The sequence below is a fragment of the Aedes aegypti genome, chromosome 2, assembly GCF_002204515.2.
Source record: "Aedes aegypti strain LVP_AGWG chromosome 2, AaegL5.0 Primary Assembly, whole genome shotgun sequence".
Lineage (NCBI taxonomy): Eukaryota > Metazoa > Arthropoda > Insecta > Diptera > Culicidae > Aedes > Aedes aegypti.
In genome coordinates this window covers 158,473,771-158,494,077 of record NC_035108.1, presented here as the reverse complement: position 1 = coordinate 158,494,077, position 20,307 = coordinate 158,473,771, and positions in this window count along the sequence as shown.

Sequence of the window (20,307 nt, the reverse complement as noted above, 5' to 3'; positions counted from 1 at the left end):
GTGGGCACCCCCTTGTAGCCTTTACAGTGACGCACGAACCACTTAGCTCAGAGGAGATCTGTCGATTGGCTAGCATAGCATGTACCCAGGTGGCAATGCATGGGTCGAAATTCCTCCTCAACATTGCCGATCCTATAGACGAATAAGAAGCATTATCGAATGCACCCTCAATGTCAAGAAATGCTACAAGAGCAATTTCTTTAGCTTGTAGAGTTTTTTCGATCTTATTGACTAACGAATGTAGTGCTGAGATCGTGGATTTGCCACTCTGATACGCAAATTGGTGTTGTGAAAAAGGCATTGCTTTCATAAATTTAGAATTTATGTATTCGCACAATACCTTTTCCATGATTTTAAGCATCTCGGATGACAAACTGATCGGCCTAAATGCCTTGGGATTTGTTTTGTCTTTTTTACCTGTTTTAGGAATGAAGACAACTCGAACTTGACGCCAATCATCTGGAATATGCCCTAAAATCAAGCTCGCCCTAAAAATCTCTACCATGTGTGAGATTAGCGTTTTCTCCGCTTTTTGGATTAACGCTGGGAAAATCCCATCCATGCCAGCAGATTTGAATGGCTCAAAAGATCTCACAGCCCTTTCAACTCTGGCACAAGTAAAAGCTTCTTTGGCAACCTTAATTGCGTCTTTTTTGTCCCAGAAACCAAAGATATGGTCTCTTGTGGAACTGAAACAGCAATCTCAGTACCTTCGTCACTTATTCTTGATTGAGGAATTGAGTCAGGGAAGTGAATTCTTAACATTTCACTCACTGTATCGCTGAATGAACCATCGACTCTACGGATACTACCCAGACCATTGGAGTGTTCTTTTGAGAGTGTTTTTTGAAGCCTGGCTACCACGGGGGTCATCTCTATGTTCTCGCACATACTAACCCATGATTTCCGTTTTGAGCGCCTTAGCTCCTTATTATAGTCTGTTAGAGCTTTTTTGTATAGGCTCCAATCGGAAGTACGCTTAGCGCGGTTAAATTCTCTACGCGCTGTTTTTCTGAGCTTATCTAGAGTTTTGTTCCACCATGGAACATCTCTACTCGAACTAGTTGTTCTAGTCGGACAACTCTCTTGAAAAGCATTAAGAATTTTGTTTTTAATGCAGGTGGACGCCGATTCCAACTGCATTATGGATTTAATATTATTTTCAATTATGTATGATTCAGATTGGAGAATTGCTGAATAGGTTTCCCAATCAGTTTTCTTAGGATCTTTAAACGTTCTTTCTATCGTTAGCCCCCTTCCCAGTCGAATATTATGTGTTTATGGTCTGACATTGATGTTTCATCAGAAACATGCCAATTTTTTATTTTGTCAGAAATAGATGGACTACATAAAGTCAAATCCAACACTTCCTGTCGAATGAGTTTGAAAATGTAGGCTTGTCGCCAACATTGCATATATTGATGTTTTTGGAGGAAAGAAACTGTAAAAGATACTTACCTCTGGTGTTGATATCTGTACTTCCCCATACGGTGTGATGCGCGTTCGCGTCGCAACCAATGACGAACGGGATGTTGTGGATACGGCTGTAATGGACAATCGCAGCTATCTCTGGTGGAGGAATATTCTCCGCATCGCCAATAAAATACGCTGAAACCATGAGGTCCCCTAGCGGTGGGCACCTCCATCCTGACTGCCACGATGTCCTTTTTAATGAATTCTGTAATAGGAAAACATTTAGTGTTATTGCGTATTAAGATAGCCGCTCTTGGAGATAGCTGGCTATCATCATATACCAACTTACATGAGTTTAGTTGAATACCTAGTATCCTGGTTTTATTGACCCACGGCTCCTGAATAAGCGCCACCATCAATTTTTCTTTTGTGAATCTCCGACAGAGTACATCTGTTGCACTCTGTACGTGGTGGAGATTCACTTGAACTGCCTTAAGCGCCATATTTAGGAGTTCCGCTTTTATCCAGGCGAGCATCGCCCTTCTTTGGATGTTGCGGATCATCGGTTTTGTTTCGGGTTAGGTTTCAGAACTCTCTCCGGTCTCTTGATCCTTGCAAATTAGAACCATGTAGCCAGATTTGTAGACAAGGTTACAGAATTTGGGTTTCAGTGGCTCATCACGCTGTTGTTCCACTTTAAGCAACAGAGCATCCTGTAGAACGTCTAGTTGAGCCATCGTGACCTTCACACGCTTGGTCATATCGCTGTAGTTCTGACCAGTGGCTTGTCGTTTGGACCCACCTTTTTGTGGCACTGAGCTTGAGGATTTTTCAGCGCGCTCTCGGGGATCTAACTGGTGTTTCATCTTCTTCGGCTTTGAATCCTCTTCAACCGTAGCAGATTTATCAAGGTCGTTTCTCGTTCGCTTAGAAGAAGCAAGCACAGTACCCTCTTTTGCCAGGATTTTGGATAAAGCCTCGTTTCGGCTTAGTCCGCTTTCCCGGAGAGCTTTGAGCTGCTTCCTTTGTGAGCGCGTTAGGTTTTTTTCTGGGAGTTACATTGCCTTCAGCTTCCTCACCATCCATAGGATCGTCCATTTTGGGTCCTTTTTTGGATGGTACAGGTTTAGGGTTGTTGATAACGACCTTGATTCCATCATCCTTGTCGTCGTCCGTGTTCACCGATTCAATCGACGAGGGGATACCAGGATCTTCTGAATGTCCCGCGCTGGACTTGCCCGGTGCGTTGGGTTTCTGGGACGGAGTAGATTCCATCTGCTCTTGTGAACTGCACAGTAGCTGGTCTTCTGTAAGCCCAAGCTGGCTTAGTGAGTTCTCCACTTCCATCTTTTCCGACTGTGTGAGGCAGTCGTCACCTTTGATTGGTTTGCTAACACTGGTATTATTTTGTTGGTCCCACGAGTTGCTATGGAAATAAAGGTCAACTGCATCATTACCCTGCCATAATGCAGCAAGAGCTGCATACTGAAGAGTTCGCCCTGGTGCTCTTCAGGCTCCGTGTGTGATTGAGCATTTATGAAACCCCCTGAACCATTCTTCCATCGGCACGGGTCGCATCACACCTTGGCGTTGGGGTTCATTGTGGGGGGCCGAGATTCGTACGTCTACGATTTCGAGACTAAACGGATTTCGGTCCCCCACTGTATCCATTTTCTTTACATGATGGCCATGGATAACAACCATCACAACCATCCACACTTTATCCGGGCTTTGGACCGGTAGCTCTGGTTCTCAATAGTTTCATGTTCATACGGACAAGTTACTACAGGGATCCGTCATAGCGTCAGCGGTGATTCTCATCCACCTACTGATATTCGGTGGCAGCAAATTCAATTTCGCCTGTGAAAAAAAAAAAACATGTTTATCAAAATACCCCACAAAAACGTCCGTAAACTGCTAAATTTGTGCTTTTTTCTTAAAAGACAATCATGATTTATCAACTGGAGGCCTCACATTGCCGTTCTTTTACAACGGTAATATAAAATTTATTTGCAATTTTTAATATTCAATTCGCAATGTCAGTGCCCCTAGGTGAAATTAAATACTGAAAAGACAACAGCAGTCGGTGACACTACACGCTAAGCCTGCTCCACGCAGCGCATGTGTTAAAAGTTTTAACTTAAAACTACACAGAATGAGGCAACCAATGCAAAACTGGCTGACTGAGTGAACATTCTGTGTAGGTCGCACTCATTCTGTGAGTAGCCGGCGTGTTAGCCTTCGGCTGTGCGGGGATCGATGGAAACGGAACTGTCAATCATCTCCCGCGCGGCAGCAAACAGTTGGCAGTTGGTAAGATGTGGAGTTTTCTGTGATTTTTCTAGCGAAAAGCCGGAAGTTTGTCGCAAATGAGAAAGTTTTTTCCCCATTTGCTTCCGCTTCGGCTATTCGAATGAAAAAATCTCTGAAAAACTTTAAAATCTAAATGTTTTTTTTTATGTTATCAGAAGCGAATTCCGCATTCCAAGCGTTCCTCCTCTGTGCGCATTTCACTCATTCCGTTTGTTTACCACCGTTTGCACAAAAATGTGTTCAGCCCCCTTTGCACAGAATCTGTGCTGCATGAAGAGATACCGATTTTGTGTACTCGGCACTCACTTTTAAGCGTAGCAAGTTTTGCTATCGCAAAACCGTCATTTGAGATAGAGACTACTTCTTGGATTTGGTATCGTCCTGTCGCCCCTGCAGCTGCTAGCTGTTGAGACCTATCCGTCACCCAGTTCCCGTTGTTGGCTGATATGCGGTATGGGTCCGATAGTAGCACCACGTCAGTTTTCGAGATTTACTGCCAAAGCAGCTGCTGGGCTGCATCACAGTGGTTCAAATTTAACTGTGTTACTTCCGTTTTAGCTGCTCGTTAAGTGTCCGTTGTCTGCTCCGTCGACTCATTTTAGGCACTTTTTGTCCTGCTTACAGTCGCTTGTCCTATGGCCTTCGGTGCCGCATTTTCTGCACATCTTACTTCTGTTGAGACCATTGCAATTCCATGACTTATGGCCCTTCCCGAAACACTTGAAGAAAACTTCAGGAGGCTTTTGAATGCTGTTGTAGCCGTCAAACCGACCAGCCTACCATGCGCAGTGTTGTTCAGACTCATTTCCCCGAAAAGAATATTTTCCGAACTACGAAGCCACGAACCACTACAGCCATGCTCTATCCTCCTAAGATAGAAAAGCAGATGGTTAAGCTTGTGTACTGCACACAAAATTGATCAATTTTGATCCCGGTGAGCCACAATTCAAGTTTCGGTGAAATGAAATGAGTGAGTGAGTGAGTGCGAATCATTTCACCGAAACTTGAATTGCGGCCCACCGAGATCGAAACTATCGGATCCCATGTGCAACACTCAAGCCCAACCACCTCCCCCTCCATCTCAGGAATACAACGCACAGTTATAACAGTTCATGGCTTCACAATTCGAATTTCGGGGAAATGAGTCTGGTCAACACTGACCATGCGTATACCCAAGTTCTTCGCTTTGTTGACCTCTGCAACCGGCAGCCTGATCGCCGCCATCTGGGTGCCCTGCGGCCCCTTTCTAAGGTGGATGGCCTTCTGGCTACGTCGATTTCACACTACTCTTTGAAAGCAGCCGAGGGTGGGGCTTATTTCCAAAAATCTTCCGTAGTCAGGATTTACAAAGTGGAAAATGATCATCTGTCCCAAAATAACATCCTGTGAAAAAATGAGAATTTTTGGTGAAGGTTTAGAGGTGGCGCAAAGGGCGTATGTGCAGTTTTCCCATTTTATAAAACTCTGAAAAAATTTGGTATGCTTTTCAGCTTGTTTTGGTGATTTTAGGACCCTTAAGGGCAAAAAATCACCTCAAAATTGCGATATCTCCACTCCTTTAGATGATATTTGACGAAATATATTTTATGCATGCGATTTTTGGCCCTTGAATAGGTTACGCTGACTGATTACTATGAACCCGAATAAGCACATTAATAGCTGGGGAGGATTCCTATGCTTGTAGAATGAAACAAAGAGCAAAGAAGAATGAGAGAAAGAACAAAGAACACAGAAGAATGTAAGGTGGGGTAGGTTAAACAGGTGGGAGGGTGTAACTGATGATATTATATTAGAATCAACTACGGAACCGAGAAAATATCTCGGTTGGATGTATGAGATGTGGTTATATGCAAGTTTAACACTAATTTAGTATTTTAATAAGTCCGTGTGATATAACTCCAGCAATTGCTTTTATAATCTGAAAGAAATAACAGAAGGGGCCTAAATCCATAAGGTTCAAAATCCGTACACTTCATACAAATAGAAGGAGTTTTTTTATGAAGTGGAAGGGTTTAGATTCATTTCTTAGGTGTTCGGATTTTGATCCCGCACAATATATGCTTATTAGGTAAATCCATAAACGATTTCTGCTTTCTAGCAATAACACTTCTTCTTAGATTTTCCACACAGGAATATCTGAATTAGGATTCCATTTCAGCAATTAATTGCGTTTGGGCTTCCAATACTTCACTTTTGCCGCAACACCTTCAACACAACTTCGGACAAACGAAAATGCAGTTGAAGTTGAATACATCGTTCTATTTGAAATCGATGTATATAAACAACAGCAGAAGGAAAAAATCGGTAGTCAAAATTCAAATTAGTGCACGAACTTCTATAAGGTGCAAGAGATAAAGCACTTCAGTTTGAAATCCTCTCGAATAAAACAAAAAATAAATCTTCACAGTTCTGAAACATATTTTGTTTAGGAATTGCGACAGAGCTACATGAAGAAATTTTTACAGTTTGTCCAATGTATATATTGATAATTATATAAATTGATTATGAACTTAATAGATACTACGTGAGGCTGAATTTCCAGGATGTATATTTTTCAACGGTCCCTTTCGATAAATTGCCATCATCATTCAGGAAAATAAACACAACCAAACGATTATTGAACTAAAGCAGTACCGTGGACATGGATTAATCTATATCTACCAAGAGAATAATGATGAAACTTCGCATGGAGTTGAGGACATTTTAGCCGTTACTGCAATTTTTCCATAAGGAGTAATCTAAAATCGTATGCATGGGTCGAATACTAGAGATTGTTCAAAAATTGGAGCTCTTCCCCTACTTGAAGAAATATTGTTCGAAATATTTCTGAACTAGATAATATTAAATAGAAGTCAATATAATCATCGTTTTCTACTGGAACTTTTCTCCATTGCGTAAAACTGAGATTTTTCAAGATTCCTCAGTTACACTGAAGATATCACTAGTTTCACCGTCCCACCTGTTTAACCCACCCCACCTTACATTCTTCTGTGTTCTTTGTTCTTTCTCTCATTCTTCTTTGCTCTTTATTCCATTCTACTAGCATAGGAATTCTCCTCAGCTGTTCATATGCTTATTCGGGCTCATAGTAATCAGTCAGCGTAACCCATTTAAGGGCCAAAAATCGCATGCATAAAATATATTTCGTCAAATATCATCTAAAGGAGTGGAGATATCGCAATTTTAAGGTGATTTTTTGTCCTTAAGGGTCCTAAAATCACCAAAACAAGCTGAAAAGCATACCAAATTTTTTCAGAGTTCACTAAAATGGGAAAACTGCACTTACGCCCTTTGCGCCACCTCTAAACCTTCACCAAAAATTCTCATTTTTTCACAGGATGTTATTTTGGGACCGATGATCATTTTCCACTTTGTAAATCCTGACTACGGAAGAATTTTGGAAATAAGCCCCACCCTAAGCCGAGAGCTCCTCTGCATCGGTGACCTCATCCAGATTTTTACACTTGAGAGTCACTTCTGCGGTCAGGGATCTTATATCAACCTCGTTGCCAAGTACTTCTTGTGCCAGTTGCTTATATGCTGCATCCTTTTGCTTGGCATCATTTTTTAAGGCTAGAATCATTTCACCAATCCTAGTCCGCCCTATGATCCGCACATCTACGTCCAATGGCGATAACTTCTCCGTGCTTCGCATCGCTTTCATAACCTCGGCGTTTTTCGTTTCCTCCGTTTTGGTAACGAGGGCCTCGCCTAAATTCCTACGTTACGCTGTTTTTAGTCCTTTTTTTCATGGATTTCTTGGCCTAAGGCTTGGTGTTGGCCTCTCCTTCGTTGCCATGTCCTCTTGATCGCAGAGCTTGGCTCGAGCCAGCTTTTTCGCTCTGGAGAATACGTCTGATATTGCCTTGAGCTACACTCAAGTAACCACTAGCCCGCCAATTTGCCTTTTTGGTTTAATAGGACCGTGTCAACTGTTAAATAGCATTATATAAGCATGCAGGACGTATTATAAAGCTTTTTGGTTACTTGGGCAGCTGCCCGAGACTATTATTTATTTATTTGGCTATACATCAATTATCTTGATAAAACCTCGCCAACAATATATCGCCAGTTCACTCGATTCATGGCCATTTCTCTCCATCCTCGACTGCGACCCACGTTGTCCAGGTCCTGGGGCACCTGGTCAATTCGCTGCGACCCACGTCTTCTCGTTCCGACCGGATTCGTAGCGAACACCATATTTACAGAGTTGTTGTCCGGCATTCGGCATTCGAAAACCCCAAGAGCTTGCAATTCCTCCTCGAACATAGTCCACGTCTCATGCCCGCAGAGGACTACCGGTCTTATGAGCGTTTTGAACATCGCGTATCTGATGCGGGGGTGAATCTTTCTTGACCGCAGTTTCTTCTGCAGCCCATAGTAGGCACGACTTCCGCTGATGATGCGCCTTCGTATTTCCCGACTAACGTTGTTGTCAGCCGTCAACAACGTAGAGTCAACAAGGATCCGTGGTAGACGATCTTGTCCAGCACCTCGAAGGTATCCCCGTCTATCGTAACACTGCTACCTAGGCGAGCTATGTTGCGCTCGGCTCCACAGGCTAGCATGTACTTTGTCTTGGACGCATTCACCACCAGTCCAACTTTTGCTGCCTTGCGTTTCAGGTGGGTGTACAGGTCTGCCACCTTTTCAAATGTTCGGCTGACAATTTTCATATCATCCGCGAAGCAAACAAATTGACTGGATCTCGTAAAAATCATACCCCGGCTGTTAAGCCCGGCTCTCCGCATAACACATTCTAGCGCAATATTGAACGAAAGGCACGAAAGTCCATCCCAGACAACCAGAAATCGCATGAAAGTTCGCGTTATAACTCTTTTATTCGTACTAATTATATCAAACTCGCAAAACACCGTGGGTAAACTCGTCGAATTGATGAGTTTCCTCGCATAAAACACTTTTTTTCTGAGTTCATTTGCCCATTTTGTTTCGTCCCGTACACTCGTACAAATTAAGTCGCTGTCAAATCAACATTTGTTATCATAAGTTAAGTCGCATAATATCACAGGTTAGTGCGGTGAAATATTTATACACTCGCATTGTATGTTATTATTCATCACATAATATATGCACGCATATCGCCTCCACTTTTGTACGTAGAAGGCCTTTTCGCGACATCTTATAAGTGAAATTTTGCACATACAAAGTGTCCAGGTGATTTCGTTATGCGTACATTTTGGTTGTCTGGGCATAACCTTGTCGTAGTCCCCGGTGGGATTCAAACGAGCTGGAGTGTTCGCCTAAAACCTTCACACAATTTTGCGCACCTTCCATCGTCGCTCTTATTAGTCTCGTGAGCTATCCGGGAATGCTGTTCTCGTTCATGATTTTCCATAGTTCTACGCGGTCGATACTATCGTATGCCGCCTTGAAATCGATGAATAGCTGATGCGATGGGACCTGATATTCACGACATTTTTGGAGGATTTGCCGTACTACCCAGACAACCAAAATGTACCAATAACGAAATCACCTGGAGGCTTTTATGTGCAAAGTTTCACTTATAAGATGTCGCGAAAAGGCCTTCTACGTACAAAAGTGGAGGCGATATACGTGCATATATTATGTGATTAATAATAGCAAACAATGCGAGTGTATAAAATTCCTACCTAACTAACCTGTGATCTTATGCGACTTAACTTATGATAACAAATGTTGATTTGACAGCTGCTACAAATTGGTTTGCCTTTTTTTGTACGAGTGAACGGGGCGAAACAAAATGTACAAATGAACTCAGAAAAAAGCGTTTTATGCGAGGAAATTCATCAATCTGATGATTTTATCCACCGTGTTTTGCGAGTTTGATGTAATTTGTATGAATTAACGAGTTATAACGTAAACATTTATGCGACTTCTGGTTGTCTGGGTAGATCTGGTCCGTTGTCGATCGGCCGTCAACGAAACCGACTTGATAACTTGATAACGACGAAAGATGATCTGGGATAATACTTTGTAGCCGCGTTAAGAATGGTGAGCGCCCGCAAGTTCTCACAATCTAACTTGTCGCCTTTCTTGTAGATGGGGCATATTACCCCCTTCTTCCACTTCTCCGGTGGCTGTTCTGTTTCCCAGGTTGAGCCTATCAGCCGATGCAGACAAATGGCCAGCCTCTCCAGGCCCATCTTTATGAGTTCAGCTCCGATACCATCCTTACCAGCAGCTTTATTGTTCTTGAGCTGGTGAATGGCATCCTTAACCTCCCTCAAAGTGGGGGCTGGTTGATTTCCATCGCCCGCAGTACTAACGAAGGCATTTCCATCCGTTGTCTTGTCATTCATTGTCTGTACTTCACGTGTTCGTCGAAGTACTGCTTCCACCTTTCGATCACCTCACGCTCGTCCGTCAAGATGCTCCCATCCTTACCCTGCACATCTTGGCTCGTGGCACGAAGCCGACGGGATGCGTTGAGCTTCTGATAGAACTTACGTATTTCTTGAGTCCGGCACAGCTGTTCTATCTCCTCACACTCCGTCTCCTCCAGGCGGCGTTTTGTCTCCCGAAAGAGGCGGGTCTGCTGTAACCGTTTCCATCTATAAAGTTCCACATTCTGTCGCTTCCCATGCTGCAGCATGACCGCCCACGCTGCATTCTTCTCCTTTAGAATTTGCCTACATTCCTCGTCGAACCAATCGTTCCGTCGATTCCATCCCACGTAGCCGACGTAGCTCTCAGCTGCATTTTTGATGCATGTTTTCACTCTTCTCCAGCAGTCCTCAAGAGGAGCTTTAACCAGCTCTCCCTCTTCCGGTAATGCAACCTCGAGGTGCTGCGCTTATGCAGTTGCGATATCCGGTTGCTTAAGCCGCTCTAGATCATACCGGAGCGGCCGTCGGTACCGTACGTTGTTTATGACGGAGAGGATTGGGCGCAGTTCAACCAACACCAGATAGTGGTCAGAGTCGATGTTAGCGCCACGATAGGTCCTGAGAAGTGCCGTCCATCAATCAGAACGTGGTCGTTTTTTGATTCTGTCTGCTGTGGCGATCTCCAGGTGTATCGATATGGAAGGCTGTGCTACGAATGGCCATATTCTTGGAGGCGGCGATATCAATTAGTCGTAGGACGTTTACGTTCGTCAGCCGGTGGCGCTGAACTTTCCAATTGTCGGTCAGAGTTCCTCCTCCTGGCCAACCTAAGCGTTTAGACGTGGCTTGGGCAGCTGCCATACTCGTGTTCGAGCTGCGCGGAAAAAGCGTCTTTATCATCATCAGTGCTTCCGGAGTGAGGGCTCTGCAAGTTTATTATGCTGAAGTTGAAGAACCGGCCTTTGAGCCTCAACTTGCACATTCTCTCATTGATCGGCCACCACCCGATCACGCGCCTCTGCACATCACCCGTCACTATAAAAGCTGTTCGCAGCTCGTGTGTGTTGCCGCAGCTCTGGTAGAAGGCATAGTTACCTCTAAATGTTCGCACCATTGATCCCTTTCAACACATTTCCACGTACCGAGCTTCCAATCGCTAGCCCCTTTACGTCGCTGTGGTCTTCGCCGATTGTCCCGGTTCATATTCTCTCGTTGATTATTCGTTGCTTGATGTTTTAACGGCTGACTTGCAGGGTCTAACACCGACCCCCTAGATTTCCGGAGGACCATTCCCCCTAAATACTCGGAGGACCATGGTGCACAGTTTAGCTTAGAGTTCTTCTCTGGCACTTGGACACTCAAAGCCGCTCAAAACATGGAGTGCAGGTGATCCAGGTTTGCAAACCCCCCTTCCCTGTCAGCATACGACCAGAGTGCCCACCGGGGTTGGTTACCCGATCTTCCCTAAGGTTACTCGTACCTCGGACAGTACCGCGAGGAGGTAGGGATAGAATTTGCTGGGCAAGAGGCTAAGGACCACACAAAGGGGTCTTTTTTATTCATGTAGGAACGCGAGGTACCAATGGAACGCCACGCCCAGTCACTTACCGTACCAATAAAACTATTATAAACTTAAATAAACCAGTAAGAATCTAAATTGTTGTTCTGGTGAGAATCCATAAAGTCGCAGAATGTCTCTAAGTTATTCGCCATCTGTTGTTGTCGATGTGCTGACCATCTCATCCTACATTCAGCTTAAATTTGTTTCACCAAATCCTTCAGCATTGTAAGAATCGCTAGATGATCCTGTAGATTTGCCGCTGTTACATTGAGCTTGTACCGTAGTGTCAAATTCAATCATGGAGCCCCTGATTGAATCTATCGGCCTTTGGTTACGGGGCAGATCGAACTCTTGCAATCAAAGACTCAATAAGCATGTCCGAATGACCAAAACGCGATTTAAGAGCTTGCATAACATGGAGAATTAAAGCATGTGGGTAGGTGGCATTAAGCAACTTCAGACGGATTCCTAAGCAGAACCTATTAGACAACGTTGATGACGGATTATGTTTTCTCTACACCCACATGTTTCAGTGGTATACATTCATATTGGCTCAAAAACACGGGCAAATCCACAGGATTCCCCGAAAAAATCGGCAGATCACGTGGCAGTAACTTGTCTTGTTGCCAACTGCTGGCTTACCGGTCAATGATCCGTTTGTTGCTTCTAATGTGAATGATTCAACTCTTCATTGCGAGAAAGGCGTTCTGTACCATATTTCTCATTCGCCACGTTGCTTATGCTTAGATTTGCTGGATTGGGTTGAAAGGCATTTGCATTGAGTGTTTTGTTAGCTAATTAGAGTATGATGCAAAATTGATTACCTCTGGTTGAAGAGAAGATTGAATTGTATTAAATTACGAGTACAGTAAGGCTCTTAGAACTACGCATTTTCATTACGTTTAACTTATGCAGTATTAACACATCTGCATATCACTACTCTCATATCTACCGCACATTAATTTATTCCAAGAAACTCATATCGAGTGTATCATCCAAATAATCACAGTAAATATGATATAATTTAGACCATCGTACCGAAACTGCTAGGTCTCACACATTCCGGCTGTGGTGATTCAAACACACCGGCATGCCCCCAAGGAAATGAGACGTAAACGTTTAACAAGCTAACGCCGCCGCTAACCAACGGAAGCGCAAAGGGCGGAATGAATGTTCGCCCGCCTGCCTGCCAAAGCGGAGATTTTCCAGCAGCAATTTGCGAAAGTAATTAAGCAGCAGGTGAAATGTCTGCCGTACCTACTCCACTAATGTTTGATACCATTTAGCATAGCTTGAAATGAGCTTTCCTTGCTGTGTTGGAGAGATATGCTGGAAGCCGATTCGGTGTGATGTCGTTAATCCTCACCTAATTTGTGAATGTATATTAATTCTACTGAATATTGAAACATTTATGAGAATATTTGGCTCGTTTAATACCTGAAGTGCTGCATAAACACGCTGTAAATTGCGAATAATTTACACCAGCTAACATTAAGAATTAGCTTGAAAGTTAAGCAAAATCTATGCAAATCTTATAAAAATAAAACTGTCATAAATCCTGCAGATGAAGTCTAGCTATCGCCCAATAAGCTTGCTTTCATCCATCAGTAAATTTTATAAAAAGGTCATTTTTAACAGAATGATGGTCCACATCAACGAAAATGAAATGTTTGCCAATCAACAGCTTGGATTCCAACATGGACATTTGACCACTCATCAACTTGTACGTGTAACAAATTTGATTTGTTCCAACAAATCTGAAGGCTTTTCTACTGACCTTGCTCTTCTAGACACAGATAAAGCATTCCCAACATACATTGCTATAATAATCTGAAGTTGTCTGTCTGTTAATTATCAGAACTTCAGATCTAAGTAAGAGCTGGTGTTCTTCAAGGCAGCATTTCGGGGCCAATATTTTTAGATCAGACTTACCTGAGTTACTTCATGTATGTCAAAAATCTTTTTTTGTGGATGACAGGTCTCTCCGCCGAAAGACGAAGCCTGCGTGTCATCTGTAGTAAATTGTAAAATGGTTTGGATAGTTTTTCTTCATATTTGCAAAAATGTAAGATTTCTCCTAGATTCCTCCTAATCTTAACTTATAAAATTCCCACATAAACCGAAAGCTCTAATTTGAAACCAAGTAGACATTTTGTTACGATGAGAGAGGTTCCAAAAAATTGGTCAGATGAAGTTAGGTATCTAGATACAAATTTGGAAATTATACTAACTCCTATTCGTGGAAAAGTACCTTCAATTCGCAGAAAGTATAAAAGAGGCGACATCCCCGATTACCCTGGGGACGTTGAAGTTCTTTTCTTCAGTTTTCCCCCTGGTCCAACAGTCAATGTATATACGCTTAATGTGGCTCGGCAATGGAATTTAATGGCTGCCGGTGCTGGCGATGAAAGCATCCGAAAGTAAAGCAAAACGAGACAGACCGACTCGCCTCTGTTTACTTTCATAATTTGTCAAAATATTTACTCTTCAACCAGACGGACTCTCGTCGGGAGCTTCTGGTAGAGAAGTAGAAGTAGGTGGTACTTGACTGCCGTTCTGTGGACTCGACTGCGATCGATGGGAGTAGGCGTGCTTGTTGATTTGACCAGGTGATGGCCGAGAATTCCGCGAACTGGTATTATATGGCAGACATTCTGAGTACACAATGATGGAACAGGTTTTATCATTTATAAAAAGCTAGATGCCTTTTTTTATAAATGTGGAATAGGCACCGAAAAATGCAAAAGAATCAGAAGATCCTGTAACATAGTTTATTAGAGGTAATTCATTACCCAAGTAAAAACGAACACGGTTACAAAGCAAATGCCGAAGCTGTATGGGTTTGAATCAAGGATTATTTTGTAATTGAAATTCACTTGACTTTAATGGCCATTCTCTCTAAAATAAAATTATATAAAATCGGGCTCTTGTCGACCAACACACACACTTAAACAGACTGTGAGTGTTCGGTAAAAGTTATTAATGCAACAAGTTGCAAAATGACGATTTTTACGACGTGTGCTGAAAATATAGAGTTTTGCAACAAGTTCCATACAACATTTTTTGCAGTTACGAAAAATGCCATTCTATAGTAATTTACAGAATTACTGAAGTTTCGGTAGTAAGCTAGCTTTTGACAAGATGTCACGATTGAAATTACAGAATTTTGGTGAACTGGCATGGATCAGTAAAAAATACCGAAACTACTGTAATATTTAGTTTTACCGAAATTTGTAAAATATTTAACAGAAATTACGGCATGTCAGATGTGTCAGATCACCGAGATCGATAAATTGGTTAGATGGCAGATTTGTTTTATATTATTTTTTTCTGACATGCCGGTGAAACTGCTGGTGCCTACGCATTTCTTTTTCTTCGATTTTAACGCTTTGCAAGTGTGTAATTGCAATGAGGGTATTTAAAAATAATTTTCGCATCAAACTTACCGACAGAATTGCAGTCGACTCTCCACATCTCGATGTTCTATATCTCGATATCTCTCCCTATGTCGATGATTTCATAAGTCCCTTCAGTCTGCATACATTTTCACTCTCCATATCTCGATATCCTCCTTATCTCGATATCTCCATATCTCGATGTGTTTCTGTTGATTGTTAGTACTCAATTTCTTTCTGTATGTCGATATGACAAATATCGAAGGTTACTAGACAAAAGTTTTGTGATTCAAAACAAATTAGGAGCGAAAAATGACGTCTGTTTGTGTGTAACTTTCTTGGCAACGGAGTGTTTTTCAATCTAGTACCGTAATCCGGGGTATCATTGATCAGTGGGGTAACATTGATCGGAATGACTCATCTCGTAAAAAGTTGGTATCATCATTTATTGATGAAACATTTCCAAAGCATGAATGTTGCTTCTCTTTCTTATATTAATGAGCTATTAAAAAATGAGATTTTTGCAGAAATTGCGTTAACTTTATGCGTAAATTTGTCAAGTTTGCGAAACAATGATTTCAATGGTTAAGGATGACACTACCGAAGATTCATGTCTCACATAGGTTCTGGAAGCGATATGAGTAAGGAAAATGCGGTTCTCACTAAAAATGGCATCGCCCAAAACGATTCCGATGTCAAAACTTTTATAAGTATGTTCAATTAGGCAACATTAACGAATTACTGTTAAGAATGTAAAATTCCCTTAGGAAATTGCCTACCTTTAGGCGTATTTCGCAGTTTGAGGTGTTTTTAATTTTAAATTAACTCAAAAAGTAAATGAGATGTAAGCGTTTGGACATCATATTCGGCTTCAGGGGCCATGATTTAGGTAAGTAACGACATTTTCAATATTACCGAACGTTGTTTACATGGATGATCAATGTTACCCCATATCAGCTAAATGAAAAAATCACATAAAACATTTTTGTAAACATGCTTAAATCTTTCAAAAAACAAAATACAGTATGTAGTCACGAGCTATGGGTGGCAGTACATGTTTTAAAAATATATATAAAACTCAGAACATTTGCATTTTTGAATCAAATATTTAAGAAATATCCTAAAAACTGATCAATGTTACCCCGGATTACGGTATTCATCAAAAATTTGTTCTTTGTCTCTGTTGACGCCGTAATAGACTGGCCGTACTCATGGCCGGGGATGGTAGCGAATTAAATTAAACACCGTGCATTACACTTATTTAACGTTTACTTTATATACATATGTACACCGGTAATTAACTTAATGTGTATCACTCCACCCAAACCCAGTCTGTGGGCGAAGGGTGCGCGCGGAGCACACACAGAATGTGCTGTGGACCGTACTGATCGGTCGGCGATCAACTATCGAACTGTTCTCTTTGGATCGATTTATTTCTAGTGGTTGATATTGTGAAAGTATGAACAGGAGACTAAGGGAAAGGGGGTATCTACTTCTGTTGGATACAATTGGCTAGAAGCAGACGATTATTCACTTCCACGCAGTGGACGTGGGTTGGCACTATGGGTGATAGAGTGAAGATAGGTGCAAAAATGCAATGCGCTGTTTATTTCACGTTTGGCGTGAACAGTCTCAATCTCTCCCTATCTCGATGGTCCCTTCGATATCGAGATGTGGAGAGGCGACTGTATTTCCATTTTTCACATGAGAAGTGAAATCTCAAAGAAAACATCCTGAGAATCGCTACTACAGATTTTCAGCGATCGGTTATCGATCGTTTGATTATTTTGACAGCTGTTCTTGAATAGAAATGTTAACGCTGGTTTACCGAACCGATTACCAAATTTTCACACATCCTGAAAATCGATTTTGTGCTGATTTCTACTAATTATTTTCAAACTTCACAATACAAAAGAGTGCTGAGTATTGTGGATCTTCTATACGTGAAGAAATCGCCACCATCAGAGCTCGATTTTTTTTTACAAGCTGAATTAAAAATCATGTAACTTTGTTTAAGCTTAGTATCGTTGTATTTGTCAAACTACATACGAATGTAAAAATGGAAAATTTGATATAGAAAGAAAAAGTATGTGCACAACTTTACCATACTGTCATTTCAAAACAAGTGCAGATAACAATAGGTTATTGGCTTGGCATGGCGTACCATTGGTACCTCACGTACCTGAAGGAATAAAATAGATCCCTCTGTGCGGTCCTTAGCCTCCTGCCCAGCAAGTCCTATCCCTACCTCCTCGCGGTACTGGCAGGGGTAAGAGTAACCGTAGGGAAGATCAGATAAAATCCCCTGGTCGTATGCTGACAGGGAAGGGGGGGTTTGCTCTTGCTTTTGCTTCTGCAAACCTGGAGCGTCTGTACTCCATGTTAGGAGTGGCTCACAACGGCGTCTGTTCCCCATGTCAGGGGCGACTGATCGACGTCCGAGTACCAGAGAAGGACTCTAAGCTAAACTGTGCACTATGGCCCTCCGAACATTTAGGGGGAATGGTCCTCTGGAAATCAAGGGGGTTGGTGTCAGGCCTTGCAAGCCAGCCGTAAAAACATCAAGCAACGAATAATCAACGAGAGAATACGAATCGGGACAATCGGCGAAGACCATAGCGACGTTGTAACCGTTCGTAAAACTATACTAGAGATTATTAGCAAACTCGGTGGCTTAAGCGCCACTCTCAATGAGAGACCACCAGTCGTGTTCAGATTTGCCCGACGTTTAGAGACTTTTCTCTCTGGGAGAGTTTTGAACGGTTCTTGGTAAACAACACTAGAAAATCAAACGCAAGAATGACTTTTACTCCTCCACAGCCTTAAAGTTTTAGGGACTTCAGAAGAGGATGCTTACTCAAAAGAGCTAATAAACGGAACGAAACGTAATGTAAGTTAGCGAGTAGTTTTATTTTAGCATAGTTAAACGTAACGGAAAAAGTAACTAATCTTTCTTCAAAACTGTTTATTTTAGGAAACGATTCACCATTCATTCGGGTTGGACTAGGAAAAACCGTACGGAATGGAAAAGAGCAAACATGGCCATGTAAAATAAGCTCTTCACGTACCTGCGCAGGCTTTTACGTTGACTCGATGAAGGCTCGTTGACGGGGAACGGAACGTCGACTCCGCAGACTTGATGATAGCGACGATCGAACTCGGCGATGGCGGTAGCGAGATGGCGACCACCGGCGTGTCCGTGCTGCAAATTGGCGGGCAGCGAAGAATTGACCCGCGTGCAAAATGGCCGGAATAACGTTGCGGAGGGAGTGGTGGCTGGAACGGAAGCTTCCGATTTCGGATCTCGAGAGTGAGACGGCGATTTCGCCTATTAATACCCGGGACGATCCGCTCCTGCCAATAGAGGAACACGTACCCAGCGACCCGGCTTCGCGTACCTGTCCGCTAATCCGAGCGGGGAGTAATGTCGCCCTATCTTTGGGTTAGGATCGAGGTTCGCGGCGTGCAATTGGCGTCACGCTTCAACGAACCGAACTCTCGGAAATGGGTCCACCAGAGATGACGTAATGGGACCTTTACCTTCGGCAATTGGCGTCCGAAGGAGGAAAATTCGCTATAGAAGTACTTTAGCGACTTCACTCGCGCCTCCGTTTGACTACCTTTCGAAAGGCGGGCCTTTGCACTGCACACGGGTCCCGAAGATTAACGGACTCCAGAATTCTCGACGAACGAACTACCAAAACTCACAATTCGGCGGGGATGGAAGCCGAATGTCAACGTAGAAATCCAGCCGTACGGAAAAAGCGCAGGGCGCTGCATGTCCAACGCGAAATCACATTAGTTTTTAAGTCTTCATGCAATTAATTAATTATAATTACCTTTTTCCGTTGAGATAAACTTAATAAAACCTTTTGCGCAGAAACGCGAATTATTCACAGACCGCAGTCCTCTAAAGAAAGAAATACACAAAACGTTTAACACAACTTGTTACTTTCAAACTCACTCACTAACTTTTACCTAAGACTTCAAATTTAATTTCACCAGATTTAACTTCAACTTTTAAAATTTACTGCAACTGAACTTAATTTTATCACACGACTCGCGCACTTCTGCTCTCCAGCCAACTTCGTAGCGAAATGATTGAGTCGAAGAAACTCTTGCGCCAAGAAACTGCCTATTCTGACCGTCCAACTATTCAAACAAAAAGCAACTATTATAGAAAATCGCGCCAACTGCTTTTGCATGGCGTATGGTAGGTATGACGACAAATCTGAATTACGCCTGTAGTCCGCCAAAATGTGTACATGGCGCTTTGCGAAGCTTTCATCAATTCGTTATGGCAAACGCAATCCACATACGCTTACGCTACATGGATCGCTGCATTTTACGAACGCAAACAAAATATTTTTATTCAACGCTATAAAAATTAAATTCTTTAATTTTATGTTTTATTTTTAATTTATTATTTATGTTTTCAAACTAAAAAAACGTAAAACGTTACAACGTAAAAGGACTAGCGATTGGAAGCTCGGTACATGGAACTGTAAATCTCTCAACTTCATTGGGAGCGCACGCATACTCGCCGACGTGCTGAAGGACCGCGGATTCGGCATCGTAGCGTTGCAGGAAGTGTGTTGGAAGGGATCAAAGGTGCGAACGTTTAGAGGTAATCATATCATCTACCAGAGCTGCGGCAACAAACACGAGCTGGAAACAGCTTTCATAGTGATAGGCGATATGGAGAGGCGCGTGATCGAGTGGTGGTCGATCAATGAGAGAATGTGCAACTTGAGGATCAAAGGCCGGTTCTTCAACTTCAGCATAATAAACGTGCACAGCCCTCACTCCGGAAGCACTAATGATAATAAAGACGCTTTTTACGCGCAGCTCGAACGCGAGTACAACAGCTGCACAAGCCATGACGTCAAAATCATCATAGGAGATTTAAACGCTCAGGTTGGCCAGGAGGAGGAGTTCAGATTTACTATTGGAAAGTTCAGCGCCCACCGGCTGACGAACGAAAACGTCCTACGACTAATTGATTTCGCCGCCTTCAAGAATATGGCCATCCGTAGTACCTACTTCCAGCACAGCCTTCCATACCGATACACCTGGAGATCACCACAGAAGACAGAATCACAAATCGACCACGTTCTGATTGATGGACAACACTTCTCCGACATTATTGACGTCAGGACCTATTGTGGCGCTAACATAGACTCTGACCACTATCTGGTGATGGTTAAACTGCGCCCAAAACTCTCCGTCGTTAACAACGTACGGTACCGACGACCGCCCCGGTATGGCTCAAGCAACCGGATGTCGCAACTGCGTACGC